At 41.6% G+C, this 17487-nt stretch overlaps 1 protein-coding gene across 2 annotated transcripts in view; it reads right to left on the minus strand.

Moving 5' to 3' along the window:
* SMPD3 (sphingomyelin phosphodiesterase 3) overlaps window positions 1–17487 on the minus strand; it is a 115410-nt gene that overhangs the window by 25699 nt on the left and 72224 nt on the right. The gene's annotated exons all lie outside the window — the stretch shown is intronic.

Consider the following 17487-nt stretch of genomic DNA (forward strand, 5'->3'; position numbering starts at 1 on the left):
GCACAAAAGCATTTTTCTCTCCCAGGCTTGCATCTACAGCCACAGCAGAGAGCCGCAGGGAAACTGCTGTCCATGATTGAACATTATTGTTATGTATGATTGACCTAGACAGGACCTACTGTCTATGATAAAGTCACTTGGCTATGCACCCCCTAGGCAAATGACTTCCCTTTGTACATATTAATGTATTAAATATAATTCAAACTAAATTTATTCATAAACCAGGTGACATTTAAAAAAAAAAAAAGTGGACACAAATTTTGTTCCATATCTAATTATTAGAAATTTATATTTAGTGGTGCTTTGGATTACGAGCATAATTTGTTCCGGGACTGTGCTTGTAATCCAAATCACTCGTAAAGCAAAGCAAATTTTCCCATAAGAAATAATTGAAATGCAGACAATTGGTTTCACACCCCTGAATATGTCATATTATAAGTTACTGGAGAGTATAGCAATCAGCATGTGGAGTATAATGTATAGTAAGTGTATAAACCTGAAAAAACAGCATCAGTTTGTAGATATAGGATGGAGCTGCAGATCCCCATAATGCAGTAGCGTAGTACAACAGGTAAGAATAGAGAAGCAGGGCTGCTGTCAGAGGTCTGTGTGGTCACATGACAGCAGTGGGGAAGGGGGGTGTTCAGCATGGACCAATCAGGAAGTGAGAATCGCAGAGCTGTGCAGGAGGACAGTGACAGAAACTTTTCTATACTGCAGTGTGTATAGCTGAGTGACAGAGACTACAGGGAGCATGAAGGAATGAGCAGGGCAGATGTTGACAAATAATTGCATCTGGGAGAGAGGAGTTACAGCTATGTAGAGATTACCTCCACAGTCCTGTCCATTGATGCAAGCCCCAGCCTGAAGTGGATCTGTTATGATTTGTAAGGTGAGGGAGACTTCCTGGGTCAGAGTACAGGGCTGTAGACCACTCCATGCAGACCATGCCCCTCCCCCACTCCCCCTCCCACCCAGTATAGGGAGCTATTAAACCAAAGCAATGCTCTTAAACCAAGTAACAATTTTGAAAAACTGTGAGCTCTTATTGCAAAACGCTCTCAATCCAACTTACTCTTAAACCGAGGTATCAATGTATTTGCACCCAATTTAGAGGCCATCTAAATGTGGCCGTGTGCATCACACCTTCAAGAGTACTGAGGATAGTAAGCAGTACTATCATATCCATTAGTGATGTAAAGCCAACAATACTTTCTCTCAAAGGATGGATATGCTCTGTCTGATTATGTATGCCAGTATCACAGTCTGAAAGAAGAGATGACTTCTCTCACATAAACATGAAGTGTTCTTTCCCTGGGACTCCATTAACTGTGGATTTAGCCAGAAGCCATTTATCTTTCCTGGGACAGAACAATAACCATTATGTCTTGTGACAACTTCACTGAAAAGAAGTACAGCTCAATTGTGCACCTTCAGTGTGCTTGTATTTAGGGGTGTCTGCTCCCTGAGGCAAGAAGTGCGTTGCAGCTGAGCCGATTCTGTGCAGTAATTTATATCGCTCTTATCTTATCGCTCAATCTTTGCGGACATTGTACAATGTCTGCATATTCTCCAAATTTTGACAGTTTTATTTCCCATGTATTTTGTATTCAGTGTAATAAGTAGCATGTGTAAGTGTAGAGAACCCTCAGGCTTAGTAATAAGAAAAAGTTCAGAAATGACTAAGGATACAAGCAATGATACAGCCTTATGATGATGAAACATGCTAAAGATTTAACATATATTAATCATATGATATGATTAAAGTGATACTGTCACCCCGCTTACTTTCGCTTCATTTCATCGGTGGACAGTGTCACCCAAGCGGGGCTTCATGGCAGTCAGGCAACATGCGCTATGGAGAGGAGACCCAACTGCTGTGAAGCCCCACTTAGGGGACACTGACCACGAATGAAATGAAGCAGAAAGGAGACACAGACAAGTGATATACGGGCATATATGTGCAGCATCTAAACTTGTGGATCGTGCAGAAAAGCGCACATAGAGTAATAGGGGGTGGGGAGGTGAGAGTATCACTTTAAAGGTCCTTTCAGCTCTAGCTGCAGATTAGTAACTCAAAGGTCTCTAGTCAGGTCATCAAAGGTTCTCTCAGCTCTAGTTACAGGAAAACTGAGGAGGGGGAGGTAATCAGGGTAGTTGTGGAAGCCTGTGAGAAAAAGGGGGAGATGGAGGCATGTTTGAATGGGGCTGAGCAGCAGTCTCTGTATGGGAGTGAGCCATGGACAGCAGTAAATGTGAGAGAATGGGGCTATGAGTGGTGTCTACATGAGAGAGGGGGCCTTGAGTGGGGGTATATGTGAATAAAGGTATAGTGAACCATGAGTGGAGTCTTTGTATGAGAAGGGAGCCATAAGTGGAGTCTATAGGAGTGTAGAGGGGTAGGGAGTGTATGAGTGGGATCTACTGTATGTGAATGGAAACATGGTGAACCATAAGCAGGGTCTATGTAAGAGTCAGGCCATTAGCGAGTCTATGTGAGTGAGGGAAGCTGTTGGTGGAGTCTAAATGGGGAAGGTATGAGTGGGGGATGGGTCTATGTAAATGGACGCAATATAAAAAACAAGAAAAACATTAGCAAATATATAGCCAATGCTAGCCTTATATCTGCTTTCTATTTAGATTTTAATTTTGCTGCTCCAGTGGCCCGTTTGGCGCCCCATTGTGCTGCTCATGCTTGTACATGTCACGCTTAGCCGGTGGGTGGGCTTTTTTTTTTATCAGTTAATTAACTGATCTGCAGCAGTGCATGGTGCTGGCCAATCAGCATTCATCTTCACTGGGCCAACTGACATCACTTCCTGCATTTGGTCCTGAATTTGCTGTTACTAAAGACCAAATGGCCTAAGGGCCGGAGCATCGGCTGCAGTATTCCAGTAACTTAGACACCTAGTGGCTGTATGTATAGCATTGTATTTCATACAGAATACAGGCAAAAAAAAAAAATAAAGTTCATTGCAAAGAAGTAAAATATCATCCTCCTGCCAATTTGACATTTATTGCTGATGACCATTCCCATTTAAATAAACTTTCTCAATAACTCCACTAAGGCTGGGTTCACACACTGGAGCCGCGTGGTGCCACCAAAATTACTCTAATGTGCAATTTGTTGTTCTTTTTTACTTAATCTAAAAGCAGCTTGATTGTTAATGGCCATGTGAAACGGTTTTTGGCTTCAGCCAATTTAAAGATCCTGCCAACAGGTTTGCCAGCATAGTTTTGGCCTCATCACAACTACAATGTGTGAACCAAGCCCGAAGCTCCACACACATCATCTCTTCTTGTATATAAACTAGTGAGTGCTGGAACAATGGAAATAAAACACCTATTATTGTTTTTTTTTTCAATTATTTATCACATAGGGAACTGTCATTTTTTATTGTTAAATTATGGACAACCATGATGACTTTGCCACAACTGAGGTTCTTGGTTCACATCTTGATGGATTGGTGCTTGAGTAATTTTCAGTAATATTGCTGCACAATTCTATATATATGTTCTGCAGTTAAAATTGTAAAAATGCGTGCTGTAGGTAGAGCTGAGTGAACTGCGACTTACTTTCTTGGTTCTGTTTTTATGCTGTTTACCTTGTGGTAAAACTGACATGGTAACTGAATTCTTTGGGTCAGCATTAGAGATGAGCAAATTTACAGTACAAACAAAGTGAATTGCAGGCTTATCAGCCATCTGCCTTTGAAGTCTGCGCCGCTCCGTCCCCAGTGCTAGCAAAAACTGGATCCAGTCCTGGGAGAAGTATCCAGCTTTTCCAGGCACCTAGCCTTCAAAGGTAGCCGGCTGATAAGTCCACTGCCGAGCTACCAAAGTGATTCACTTAGTTTGTATTGTAAATTTGCTCATCTTTAGTCAGTACGATTACAGTGATAACCAATTTATATAGTTTTTGCTATGGTTTACTACATTTAAAAAGGTATGGCTTTTATGGTTTTGCATTGACATATTATGACCTCTATAAATGTTTTAAATTTTTGCATCTTCAGAGCTGTATAAGCTTTTGTTTTATGTGCCATGATCTGCATTTTTATTAGCATCCTTTTGTGGTAGATTAAACTTTTTGATTGCTTTTTATTCCATGTTTTCTAAGAAATAAATAAAATTATCTTTTTATAGTTTGGACAGTTCCACACACTACAATATCGACAGAGTTTTTATTAAATTTTTTAAGTTTTAGATTTTTTTCAGGGACACAAACCTCCCATAAAAACAATTACTTTTTTAATTGTTGGTTCCTGTTTTTACAAGTGAAGTTGATAGATGATAGAAGATGATAAAATTATGGAACCAGAATATCCCAGTTAGTGCTTCTCTGATGGCCTATATTGTTTGAGGCATGGACATGCCTCCACTAAAAAAATGTAATACTCTGTTCTGTGGCAAGATGCATCATAATACTATGTACTAGGTAACCTTTATATGTTTCATTAAACCACTCCTTGGCCAATGTAGATTGGTGATTCATTACTGAATATCTCTTTCATCCAATCCTCATGCATCTTTCATACAATCCCCAATGTTTTCTCTTTGATATGAAAAAAACACATACCATAAATTAATATAATTTACTATAATTTGTTCTGAGATGGAGAAATGTCCTTTAAGTGCAGTGATTACAAAATTTTTGCTTGGGGTTATACTTTGTGATTGGCTAAAGAAAGATAATAGAAATACTAGGTATTCAAAAAGGGTACATGAATATGATTAAATGAATACTGTCACTAACCACTTATAGGAGTTATCCGGAGAGCAGAAGTCCTCCCTCTTCTGCTCTCTGGAGCTGTTTCTTCTGCTCTCCAGTGCCCCACTTCCACTCTCTGTCTGTATGTGATGATAACACTGTACCATTGAGCAACTATTGGACATTGCGTGTGGACGTGATTTCACCAGCACACAATGCCATGCCAATGCACTGCCATAACATGCTCCTACCCCCTTCCCATCTCGGAAGTTAGCTCAAGAGACAGTCAGAGGGAGGAAGTTGAGCAGCGGAGAGCAGAAGAGATAGGGCCTTTCCTGCTTTCTGGATAACCCCTTTAACTACATTATGTAAAAATGTGATGCAGAAGATATAGAAAGTAGGCATAGTAAGTTTGGTAGAGGAAGGAGCCAAGGAATATTGTAATCTTTGTAAGACGGTGGGCACCAATGTATTGGGAAACCCAATATTAAACGTCTTGTGTTTGCTTCGGGATATATTGCCCTGGCTAGAATTGGACCTATATCCTCAAACCCACTGCACGGATGACAATATACCATGAAAAGATGTAAGGTTCTCAGTAGGGCAAAAAAAAACAAACAAGTATTTTCCTTATAGATCACCTCCCGGGACTCTTCCTTTTTATTGCATTTTTTTCAATATACTTTTCCTTAAAATCATCAAAAGATTATAAGGTCTGACACTTCCAAACCACAGTGTGTATAAAGAGGAAACCTGTTAAAGCTAGCCGCTTTGATAAATCCATGCCTTAGTCTAACCTGTTCTCTCATTAGCCACTGCTGCTCGGAGTATGGAAAGTGGTTCTTGCTGCTTATTAATGCCTGCTGGAACATACGGTCCCTTGAGGGCATTCACTAACTTTTACAAAAGTACTAAAAAGTCTTAAAAGAGAAATTCTTAATCTTTTTCTTGCCAATATAGAAACAGATACCTATGTATACTTTCTTTGTATTTTATATATATATATATATATATTTTTTAACTTTCTGTTAATTGAAATTCATCAGCTATTGTATTGTAATGAACATACGGTCCCTTGAGGGCATTCACTAACTTTTACAAAAGTACTAAAAAGTCTTAAAAGAGAAATCCTTACTCTTTTTCTTGCCAATATAGAAACAGATACCTATGTATACTTTCTTTGTATTTTATAATTTTTTTTTTTTTTAACTTTCTGTTAATTGAAATTCATCAGCTATTGTATTGTATGAGCTATTGTACCGAGAGCGCATTAATACTAGCCAGAAATGTATTATCCCTGTGCAAATCTGGCCATATACGTGCTATAGCTGTGGGACAATCACTGATTTGGCCTACAGTTATTTTTCTCCAAAGTTAATCTTATTGGCGAGAGGTGATGTCAGGAACTGGACAGCAGGACAAAACAAGACAGTGAGCCCTGACTCTGAACCCAGCCCACTATCCCTGCCTACTTGCCACAATCCGCCCTAAGATGGCGGCTAGGTGGGACACAAAGACAAGACAGACAGACAAAACACAATAAAGAATGGTACACAGTCTGGGTCACAACAATCGGGCAGCAAAGGTACAAAATCACAATCCAATAAACGTAGTCAAAGTCCAGGCAATATGGTCAGGGCAGGCGGCAAGCAAGGGAGGTCAAGGAATAAGGCAAAGATCAGGGATAGCAAATACACAGAAGATACAAGCGGGCAGAGACAAAGTCAATAACCAGCAATGAGTGCTCAGACTGAGGTTAGTTATATAGGAGGTCAGGGTTCTGGTCCAGAACATCATTGGACCATTCCCCTGATCTCCAAGCACAGACAGCTGAAAACAAAACAGATCCACTGGCAGGAATACTTGTCAGTCACAGCAGAACCAAACACAAATTAACCATAACATGGCCAGACAGAATTCAGCAGGTGAAGTTGGGTGTGTCTCCAAACACAGTGAGTGTTCACACACTGCAAAAACAAAACACAGAACAGAATACCGCCTGGAAAACATTGATACCGCCATAGATGGTGGTCTAAAGCAGTGAAGGGGTTAATGTAATGAAGGGGTAAAAGTTTATTGAAATGACAGTGCTACTTTTAAAGTCTCCATGACAGAACATTATACCCACACATACCCAGCTCTAGTGCATGTACAATACACACCCAGCTCTGCCACATCAAAATACACACACACACACAGCTCTGCAACTGTAGACATATTAAGGAAGAAGAAGAAGAAGGTATACAGTATTCATGGAAATTGCACATTACAATTAGCAAATATTTAGCTATTTTTCCCATTCATACAGAGGTCATGCCCCTACTTCTGAATATGATGTTTTGGTCTATACAGGATAAGTATTGGTATAAGTGGAATTGCTGAGCTTTGCTCCCCAGAAAGCTGCATTCATTGGGCTATTGATTCTACCTTCAGACCATTGTGTGAATGAATTATGGACATCTGTTTAGTGCAGATAACTTACAAGTTGATATTGATCAGCTGGAAGGACTTGGCTGAGGATGTGGTGCATATGGTACCTTTAACTCATTCCTGGCTCCATCCTCAGCTTCTTTACTTACTGAGTCTCCATGCACTTGTTCTTTTCCTGTACTTGATCACCACAGGTCTGATGAAAGACTTTGCAGCTAGTGACAGAATTCTGCTGCGGTCTAATGCATGATATATACCACCGTGCTACTCTTAGCAGCACTAGCTAGAAGAGAGGGTCCCCTGCAAGGAATCCCCTTCATCATGCCCCTGTATACCAGTAGGACATATCAAAGACAACCTATCAAAGACATTTCAAATAGTTTTTTCTATGTAAGGATAGGTTCATATTCATTTTGTACATTCTATCAGCATTTTGTGCAAATGAGATGCTGACGTATATATATGCACAGACAGACAAAGACCTCATTGATTTCACTGGCCCTAACCTAGGTTCGGGTCATTTTCTGCAAGTGTATGTGTTTTGTCTTGAATTCATGGTGTGCTGCATTTTTTGTTCCTACCAGGGTCTTACTCTATGTTCTGTCATTCATAAACAGATTTTAAATGTTCAGGATTTATTAAACACATCTAAAATGTTTATATTTACATGATGAACCCAAAGGTAACCACCACAGAAGCTGCCCCTGTGGCTGCTACAGAGTTTAAGAAGACTGGGGCCCAGGCTCAGGTTGTCCAATGGCTTTTCGTATTAGCATTATGAACTTGTGTAGACCTATTCATAACCAATCCAATTGCTGTAAAGACATTTTATACAATGAAATGGAAAGGGGAAATCCTACAAACTGTAGGCATGCCTGTCGAAGGGGAAATAACACTACTTTTATCTTTTACCAGTCATCAGCCCATTCTGTATGTTGACTATATGTGAAAAATTAGCATGCCTGTTCTTTAATCCTCTTAGTAAACCTTATGTCTGGATAAGCTTAAAGTATTTGTATCCGGTTGCCCCTTTCTGCTGTTTATTTCATTAATATATATATATATATATATATATATATATATATATATATACATTCACCATTGCCTTAAAGAAATACCATGCTGAACAGTCAACAGAAAGCACATTCTGAAATACTTATGTGGATGATCATGCGTGAATGACTGTCCTGAATCTTTCAAGACTGGATATAATTGGAAGACTGTGACTCTATTTCTGTTCATACTATGTTAAAGAAGATAACCAAGGCGTGAAGAGCAACAACCTCTTATCAATATAATTAGTTTCATCCTCCTCCAATTTCCTATACCCATTTTTCTACACACATTCCCCAGTCCCTCAAAAAAATAAAATGTGTTTCTGAGTAATAGGAAGAGAATCAGATTTGTGATCTTTCTTGCATTGGGGACATATGATGGGATTTTCTGGTGCACTGGTAATGTCATGAGGCAGAATAATATGCAACCTCAAGACACAGACAAGTACCTTGCTTTATTAGATAGGAGGAAGTTTATAGGCTGCTAGTCATACATCATAAGATGACATTTCAGAAATTGCTGTGAGACAAAGCCAGGGGTAGATCAGGTCGTCTTCATCATGATGTAGTAATGTTACATTTATACATGCAATGTAATTATCTCTAATGACAGACAATCTTGAAATGAAATCCCTGGCTAATATTACTGTTTAGTTTTTAAGTACCTACAGTTCTTAATGGCATGACGTACTATGAGCTCTATAAAGATCTGGCTTACAAACTAACAAAGCGATTTTAAAAAAGGATGGGATTTTTTTTTACAACTTGGCTTTGGGAATTTTTTAAAATGGATCTTAGTATTTCTGGATGATGCTGTGATACACTTCCCATTCCACATTACCGTTTTCATCCCTTGTATGAATAACGATTGACCTGGAGCCCCTGCAGCCCCCTACCTCTTTTTGTTAAAGGGGTTATCCAGTGTGGGGGCACTTTTTGGGGGGGACCGGGGAGGAGGTGGCTGAAATAAAAGACGTCCACTCACCTCCCCAGTTCTAGCGGCGGGTCTCCGACCGCTTTCTGGTGTCTGATGCCGCCCGAGACGCTACGTCTCAGGGCCGCTCAGCCACTCAGTGAAGGAGGGGGGATCCGTTTGAAGTCCGCTCGGATCCCGCCTCCTTCACTGAGTGGCTGAGCGGACCTGAGACGTAGCGTCTCGGGCAGCGTCAGACACCAGGAAGCGGCCGGGAACCAGGGACCGGAGCGCCGCGATGAGTGACCCGCCGCTGGAACCGGGGAGGTGAGTGGACGTCTTTTATTTCAGCCACCTCCTCCCCGGTCCCCCCCAGAAAGTGCCCCCATGCTGGAGCACCCCTTTAAAGCTGCATCTTCTGTGAAAATGTTAACAGATCTGAACATTTCTGAGCAAGCTTCTGGTTTAAAGTGTGACTGCTAATTCACTGTAGTGTCAATTGGAATTTTTTTCTTCTTAAATTTTGCAGTATTACAAGTTCTCAGGATTAGGAGATCCCCCTTTGGTTACACATAGTGGAGGGAGCTTACTATTATCTGTGGTTTTACGGCTACTGGTGCTTACTATGACACATGTTTCACGCAATTATCATCTGTTCTGCAGTTTTAGGCTATGTTCACGCTATGTAAGTTCCACAGAAATCACAGCCGTTGTTACAACAGCCGTGATTTCTGTGGTACTAACGTAGTGCTGTAGGCTGAGGGAATCCCAGCCGGAGTGTATACCACTGAATAGATGGGATGATCTTTTCTGAGATCAGCCGGTCTCTTACCAAATGTGAACATAGCCTTAGTGTGTTTCTTTACACCACCTTCCTTGAGGTACCAGATTTTGGCACAACAGAGGACACCTTTGTGGGGCAGCAGCCTTAAGGCAACTCTGTACCCACAATCTGACACCCGCAAACCACTCGTACCTTCGGATAACTGCTTTTAATCCAAGATCTGTCCTGGGGTCAGTTTGGCAGGTGATGCAGTTATTGTCATAAAAAATTAATTTTAAAATTGCAGCTCTGTGCCCTACGGGTGTATATGTGCAATAACTTTGCACCACTCCCTCCTCCTCCTCACCCTCTTCATCATTAGGAATGCCACTGGAACATTTACTTCTGTTTGAACATTGCACAGGTGTCTTAATGATCCAGCCCATGTGCTGTGGTAACACAGGTGGTGAATAATGTACAACCTGCCTGGAGCATTCCTAATGATGAGGAGGGCGGGGAGGAGGGACGGAGGGGTGGTGCAAAGTTAGGGCACAGATACGCCCGTAGGGCACGGAGCTGCAATTTTAAAATATTTTTTTTTATGACAATATCTGCATCACCTACCAAACGGGCCGCAGGACAGATCTTGGATTAAAAGCAGTTATCCGAAGGTACAAGTGGTTTGGGGGTGTCAGATTGTGGGTACAGAGTCGCTTTAAAGGGAACCAGTCACTATGAAAATGCAACCTAAGGTATCGCCATAATGTTATGGAGCAGAAGAAGCTGAGCAAATCGATATGTACCTATATGGGAAAAGATTCAGTATAACTTGTAATTTATTGATTGTAATCTCTGATGTTTCTATGCCAAAGAGTCCATGTTATACTGAATTTTTCCTACAAAGATATATATCAATCTGCTCAGTTCTTCCTGCTCTATAACACTATGGTGATAGATAAGATAGCATTGTCTGGGTGACAGGTTCCCTTTAACAAATCTGGGCCAATGTTTGCATATTTGGGATTATGAAGTCATACAGCACAGTCTTTATTGCAAAGTGCTTCAATGCCAAATTGGCATCTTTGTAAGGCAAGGAAATATAATAAAAGGCAATCATATGTAACTGGCACTATTAAAATATAAATGTAATAAAATAAATGTTTTTAGATTACTAAAATGGGATTAAAGAAATAACACACCCTTGATGTACCATAAAGGGGAACGCCTCTAGAATCCAAGCAGCAGCAGATATTGGTGAAGACTTTTTTTTCTTCAAATAATAATGCAAAACATACTTAATGGTTCCATTCACACTTATGTGCACAGAAGCTTGGCAGTTGCAATGTACTCTAGGGGGCTTGGACTTGGATTTAACTTGAACTGCGCCCTAAACAATTGAGCTGTAACTTCAGCCAAGTCAGTATCACCATTTAAACAAAAAAACTTACAATATAACTTTTCCAACACAAGTCTGTTAACCCTTTCATGACAGAGCAGAGCCAATTTTCCCTATGGTAAAACTGACATGTTATGTATGTCCCTCAAGTCCATACAATTACAACAATAGGCAACTTATATACTTTTTATTTTAAACAAATTTTATTTTATTTTTTTAAACAAAAACCCTTCCACTGAATGCTCATAGGTATCATGCATCAATGCAATCAGTGCTCTATTACTAAGGGCTGCTGAAGCCATAATAAACAATTTCCTAGCTGAGGCTTGGCAAGTATGATGGATTGCGCCTTCGCGGTCACATTACGGCAGGCGATCCCAGCACTGGACCACCATGGATAGTGTTTTAACAGGATTTAAATAGCTGGTGCGAATGATTGGCTATTAACCGCGGTCTCCAGATGTTGAGAGCAGCCAGGAGCAACATGGTACAGACTGTCTTAATGGCATATAGGCATACATTTACGCTATATGTCATTGAGAAGTTAAGCAGGAAGAGGGTCACTCTGAGAACCAATCCTTAACAGACTCTAACAACTCCCATCCACTAAACCATACAAACCTGACTATAAGCCTCAAGGCAGCTTCTGTATACACCAAATCTATATTTCACATCATGTTAATGTCTAATATAGCCCCTTCCAGGTCCATCTATAGCCTTCCTCCGGGGTTGTAAGCTCCCACAACCTAGAACCCCTCTGGGCTAACGTTTTTCATGGCCCTCACCAGACCCCTCCCCCTGACTCCTACTAAGGGTTATAACGTTCTGAGCATAGTTCTTTCAGCAACAGCCCAAACAGGGCTTTACAAGCACCTTTCCTGTGCCTAGACAATCTCAGGCCACTACTCTTTAGTATCAAAAATACCCTCAGCTCTCCTTGTGCTCCTCAGTGGCATCTCCAAGCCATTCTAGGTGATAGCACAACGGCAACTCTTGCTATTCTGTCCCCCAAAAGCACACTAGGTGACTCACTATGCAGCATCTCCACAAGCTTCTTGTCACTCACTCTGCCCTGTAGCCCATATCCTCTCTCTCCATGAACAAGCTTTTTAGACAGCCAGGAATTGTTCTTCTCTTATGTTGACCTGATGTACCTTGACATTTTCAGCATGTTGTTGGTGAGCAGCTAGAAGACTGACTCCCTTTTAGCTCTCTTTGGGGTCAGGCAAGGCTGCCCTCTTTTACCTCTTCATTCTGTTTGTGCTATAGAACTTCTAAGGGCCCTTTTACATGGGACATTTTTTGTGCAAAAAATCGTTATAACATTCGAATTTAAACGATTATCATTCTGTGTAATTGTAAGCATTGTAAGTTGAAAAATTGTTCAATGATTTAGATCAAATCGTTCGCTGTAATTCCACATTTGTTTGCTCAAGTTCCGCATTGTTCATTGTTTTGCTGGGATCAGGTGGAGTAAACAATCGTAGTAACGACTATCATTCTGTGTAATATGGTAAAAGATTTCAGGTTAACAATAAACAATCTAGTTTGCGATACTTTATGTACATCCCTGCTGCGAATTTGTCTTCAGCCCTCCCCATTAACCCCCTAGCCGCCGGACATTATACATTACCGGGTCCCCGTTCCTGCTTGCTTCGGGGCTCCCGGTGTCTTCACGGCCCGCCCGGCCAATCAGTGCGCTGCGGCAGGGCAGCGCACTGATTGGCCGGGCAGAACGTGCCGGGAGCCGCCGAAGCAAGCAGGAGCGGGGACCTGGTAATGTATATCCTGCCCGCCCCCCTGCCGCACGATCGCCCCCCGCACCCCCCGGCCACACGATCGCCCCCCGCACCCCCTGGCCGCACGATCGCCGCCCGCACCCTCGGCCGCACGATCGCCCCCCGCAGCCCCCGGCCGCACGATCGCCCCCCGCACCCCCTGGCCGCATGATCGCCGCCCGCACCCCCGGCCGCACGATCGCCCCACGCACCCCCCGGCCGCATGATCGCCCCCGGGCTGACAATGTTAGGTAGTTGCTATGTCAAGGAGACACATGATATCTTACACATAGCCATCTGTGCTTTCAGAAGGTATAAAAATAATTTTATTTTCCAGAACAAAGCTTCTGAATGGCTGCAAGCTGTAATGCCTCCCGGCTCCCCCTCTAACCCTACTTGCCCTTCAGCCACTTGGTAACGCCTCTGTGGCAACCGGTTACAGGTATTGTAAGGTAACAATAAAAAAAACACTTTCTTTCTATTACATGCATAGAAAAAGAAGCATTTTGAAAACTGTAAAAAACAACCTAAACCCTTTGAAGGAAGCCAAATAAGTGTTCACCCCTGGAAAAGTTCAGCTCACAACACTGAACATTTTGAAGGAGTTTTTTTTTTTTCTACTTGAGTACAGAAGTGACCAAGGCTTAAGATCAAGTTATTAATGTTCAGAGTCAGCCTGCCTCCAAGCAGAATACAGTTTAAAGATATCTTCTAAAAACCTTATGTTAAATATCATATTGCAGGAGTTATAGTGTCAGCTCGAGTTAAACATAAAACATCATGTTTGCTGAATTCTATTACATTATTTTACACTGCTTTTTTTAAGATGTGGAAGATCTGACTGAATATCTCATTTCAAAAGGGGAAAGAAAGAGTCTAAAGGCCTTATTACACCAAGCGATTATCGTCCGTATTCAGACAATTATTGTCCGTTACAATCGATAATCGTTTGGTGTTATAGCTCCTATTAAAAGGAAATGATCAGCTGTCATGCATGATGTTGGCTGATCTTCGTCTTTAATATGTTGAAAGATTTTTGAGCGGTAATGACAGTCTGCTGGCCGTCGCTTGTGGAATAGGAGTGGAGCAGCAGACCGCTGCTATGTCTTATGGATCTTAAGATCGTCGGGGCAGTCCCTCCTGCAGCTCCCCGCGGAAGCCCCACTCTGACTTGCTTGCTATCGGCATGTGTACTATCGCAAGCAGTGAGCGGGAACGAGGAGCAAGCAAGCACTAATTTGATAGGTCAGCGATCGATTGCTTCTCACCATCGTCACGTGTAATAGGGGCTTAGAATTATATGTTATACATTTTCTCTCTGTAGGTACCACTCTTGTTTTTGGCTTATAAATACGGGTGAAAGATAACAGTGGCTAATCTGACCAAGCACAAAAGGATCAGCCACGTTGAAATCCAAAATTCCTGACTACTCTCCTACAACATCCACCAATGAAGGAGAGTCAGGAAGCCCCATATACATTACAACAGAAATGAGCCAACTTTAACCTATGGGTATCTACAGCTTTAGGATAAAGAGTGCGGCTGTTCGTGCATAAGAGGTATCTTGTAAAGTAAAACAACCTAAGTATCAATATGATGCTGGGAGCAGGAAAAGTGTTTAAATCTTCACAGCATTGTAATGAAACCGCGCGGCCCTACTCAATTGAATACTCTCTATTGCCTTATCACTGAACCTAAAGAACATGCCATATAGTGAGTAATACAATCAGTAGTTTATATCACTCACGACTCCACAGAGGGGAATGGCTGCCTGCAGGGTGCAATAGATTATAGTCAGCTGCATACATTCTAAAAAAGATGGACTTTCTGTTTAGCCCTTCATGAAGTATACCACCTTCAATACTCTTTTATTAGAAAATCAATTTGTTTAATTACTGCATGTAACATTTTTCCTTCCATTCCCACTACCCTTCCCCTGCAGCTTATAATACATGATATATTAATAACAATCATAAGCCACCAGTGTTGCCTTGGCAATTTAATAAACTGAGACAACCACGCAACATGCCTGACACTTGACAAGTCTGGCTGTACACTTTATTGAGAAACTGGCTTGAAACCTGGGGGACTGGCATGAAATCTGCACCATCTGGTTAGATTACACAAACGTTCACTTTTAGTGGGGGTTCACACTATGTATATTTGAGGCTGTATTTGGTCCTCATGTCAGGTCCTCATAGCAACCAAAACCAGGAGTGGATTGAAAACACAGAAAGGATCTGTTCACACAATGTTGAAATTGAGTGGATGGCCGCCATATAACAGTAAATAACGGCCATTATTTCAATACCACAGCCGTTGTTTTAAAATAACAGCAAATATTTGCCATTAAATGATGGCCATCCACTCAATTACAACATTATGTGAACAGAGCCTTTCTGTGTTTTCAATCCACTCCTGGTTTTGGTTGCTATACAGCCTCACAAATACAGCCTCAAATATACATAGTGTGAACCCAGCCTTAAGGTGCACATTCTTATTTAGCTCAATATTTTTTAATTGAAATATATGTCTGAAAATGAATGCTATTTTTTCCTTGTTTGCATTTTATTAAAAGGGTTCTCCGATTAAAACATACTTGTCCCTGTTCCACAGCATAATGGACAAGTAAGAGTTCGCGGGGGGTCCGACCTCTGTACTTCCCGGCAGTCTCCAGATCTGCCCTGTCTTCTTTGTGTAGAATACAGCCACGGGTTGGCACGTGACCCGAAGGTCTGTTCATTCTCCATGAAGCCGCTGGAGAGAGCTGTGTACCGCATTTGGCTCTTTCTGGCAGTTCAATAGAGAATCGATAAAACCGCAGGTTACATGCCTAGTCGCAGCTGTATTCAAAATAAAGGAGCCAGGGGCCGATCTGGAGATCGCCGGGGGTACACAGGTTGGATTCCCAAAGATCTCTTACTCGTCCCCTCTCCTGTGCATAGGGGACAAGTAAGTTTTAATCAGAGAACCCCTTTAACAAAACAGAAGAAAAACTCTTCATATGTGTTTTTTGTATTTCATTTTTCTATATGCTAAATGTGGCCTAGTGTAAGCTTGACTGCTACTGTGAAGGGTTAATGACCTTAATCTGGCAGTTGGAGAGTGCCAGTGGTGCCAGCACACAACATTGGTAGTTGGCAGATGTGTGCTGTGCATGCTGGGAAAGAGAGAAGGGGCACAGAAGGATCTTGTGAGGAGAGCCCGTCAGTCAGAGTGTGTGCTATGAGGTAACAGGAAGCAGGATTCTGTTGTGTGAAAAAGACAGAAAGGAACTAGTATACTTTAGTATACTACTAGTATATACGTTGGCGACATGGTACACTCTGATCAAATAGTTTGCTAAGATCCTAATTTTTTAATATCTACAGAGCAGGTGTTTGCCGTGTGTACGGTGGGAGGAGTATATACGGTAAGAACTTCCACCTGTGGGTTGCTGCTGCACCTTCTGTTTTTTTGTCTGTACTTAAGCCACAAGCAGCGTGCAACCTGCAGTGTGAATAGAGTCATAGATGTGCGGCCAATTTTTCCTTTTTTTCTATAGTATATACTATATATTTGTATATAGTGAGAGACTAATCAATCATGTCAGGCAGGGTGAGAAGAAGCTGCTGTGGCCCACAAAAATGATTATTTTTCCCCAGTCTCAGTTGTTTTTTAAGCTATGATTTCTTTAACATGTAGGAGTATTTCGGAATGAATGATTATGGTGCTTGTGCCTCTTTCATGCTCCCCGTGGTTCAGGCAAAATGAATCTCCAGAACGGTTCCATTTTAAAATCGAATGATCTTATTTGCATGGTCATATCGTTGAAAGGAACAAAGCCCAGACACTCCAATGGGTTCTTAAAGTGACATTTACAGCCCATCTAATCAATATACCATGAACTTTTGTCATTGGCAAAGCTAGTTAAAGGTGTAAATTAGTCCATTTAACCATCAGATATCTCCATTACTTGTAACAGACCTGACCACCTCCTTGCTAACAATGTCATCTTTTGTCCATGGAGCTACCAAGATACCTAAGTACAGTGCTTGGCTTTCTCCTTTCGCTATCCTGTGTATAGTGGATGGTATTTCAATGAGGAATACCCCTTTAAAAGTGCTGCAGAGACTTTTCTACACATAAGCCTAATTGCTGAATACTGAGAAAGTCTAAAACATCCCAAACCACTGCATATCTTGAGAATAGGAGTCATATATTCCTTCCATTTAAAGGGGTATGTGTGTGTGTGTGTGTGTGTGTGTGTGTGTGTGGGGGGGGGGGGGGCGGTATTTTGAGCATGGTGGCTGCATTCTGAGTCAATTGGACAGTTGAGCTGTGTGCAGAGCACAGTTATTTCTGGCATTCCCATAGAGCAATGGCATGAATGCCCCATTCACAAGGGTGACTACTAAACAACTGACAGTTCATTCATCACTTATCCCTTAAACTACTGTAG

The sequence above is a fragment of the Dendropsophus ebraccatus genome, chromosome 4 (assembly GCF_027789765.1).
Source record: "Dendropsophus ebraccatus isolate aDenEbr1 chromosome 4, aDenEbr1.pat, whole genome shotgun sequence".
Classification (NCBI taxonomy): domain Eukaryota; kingdom Metazoa; phylum Chordata; class Amphibia; order Anura; family Hylidae; genus Dendropsophus; species Dendropsophus ebraccatus.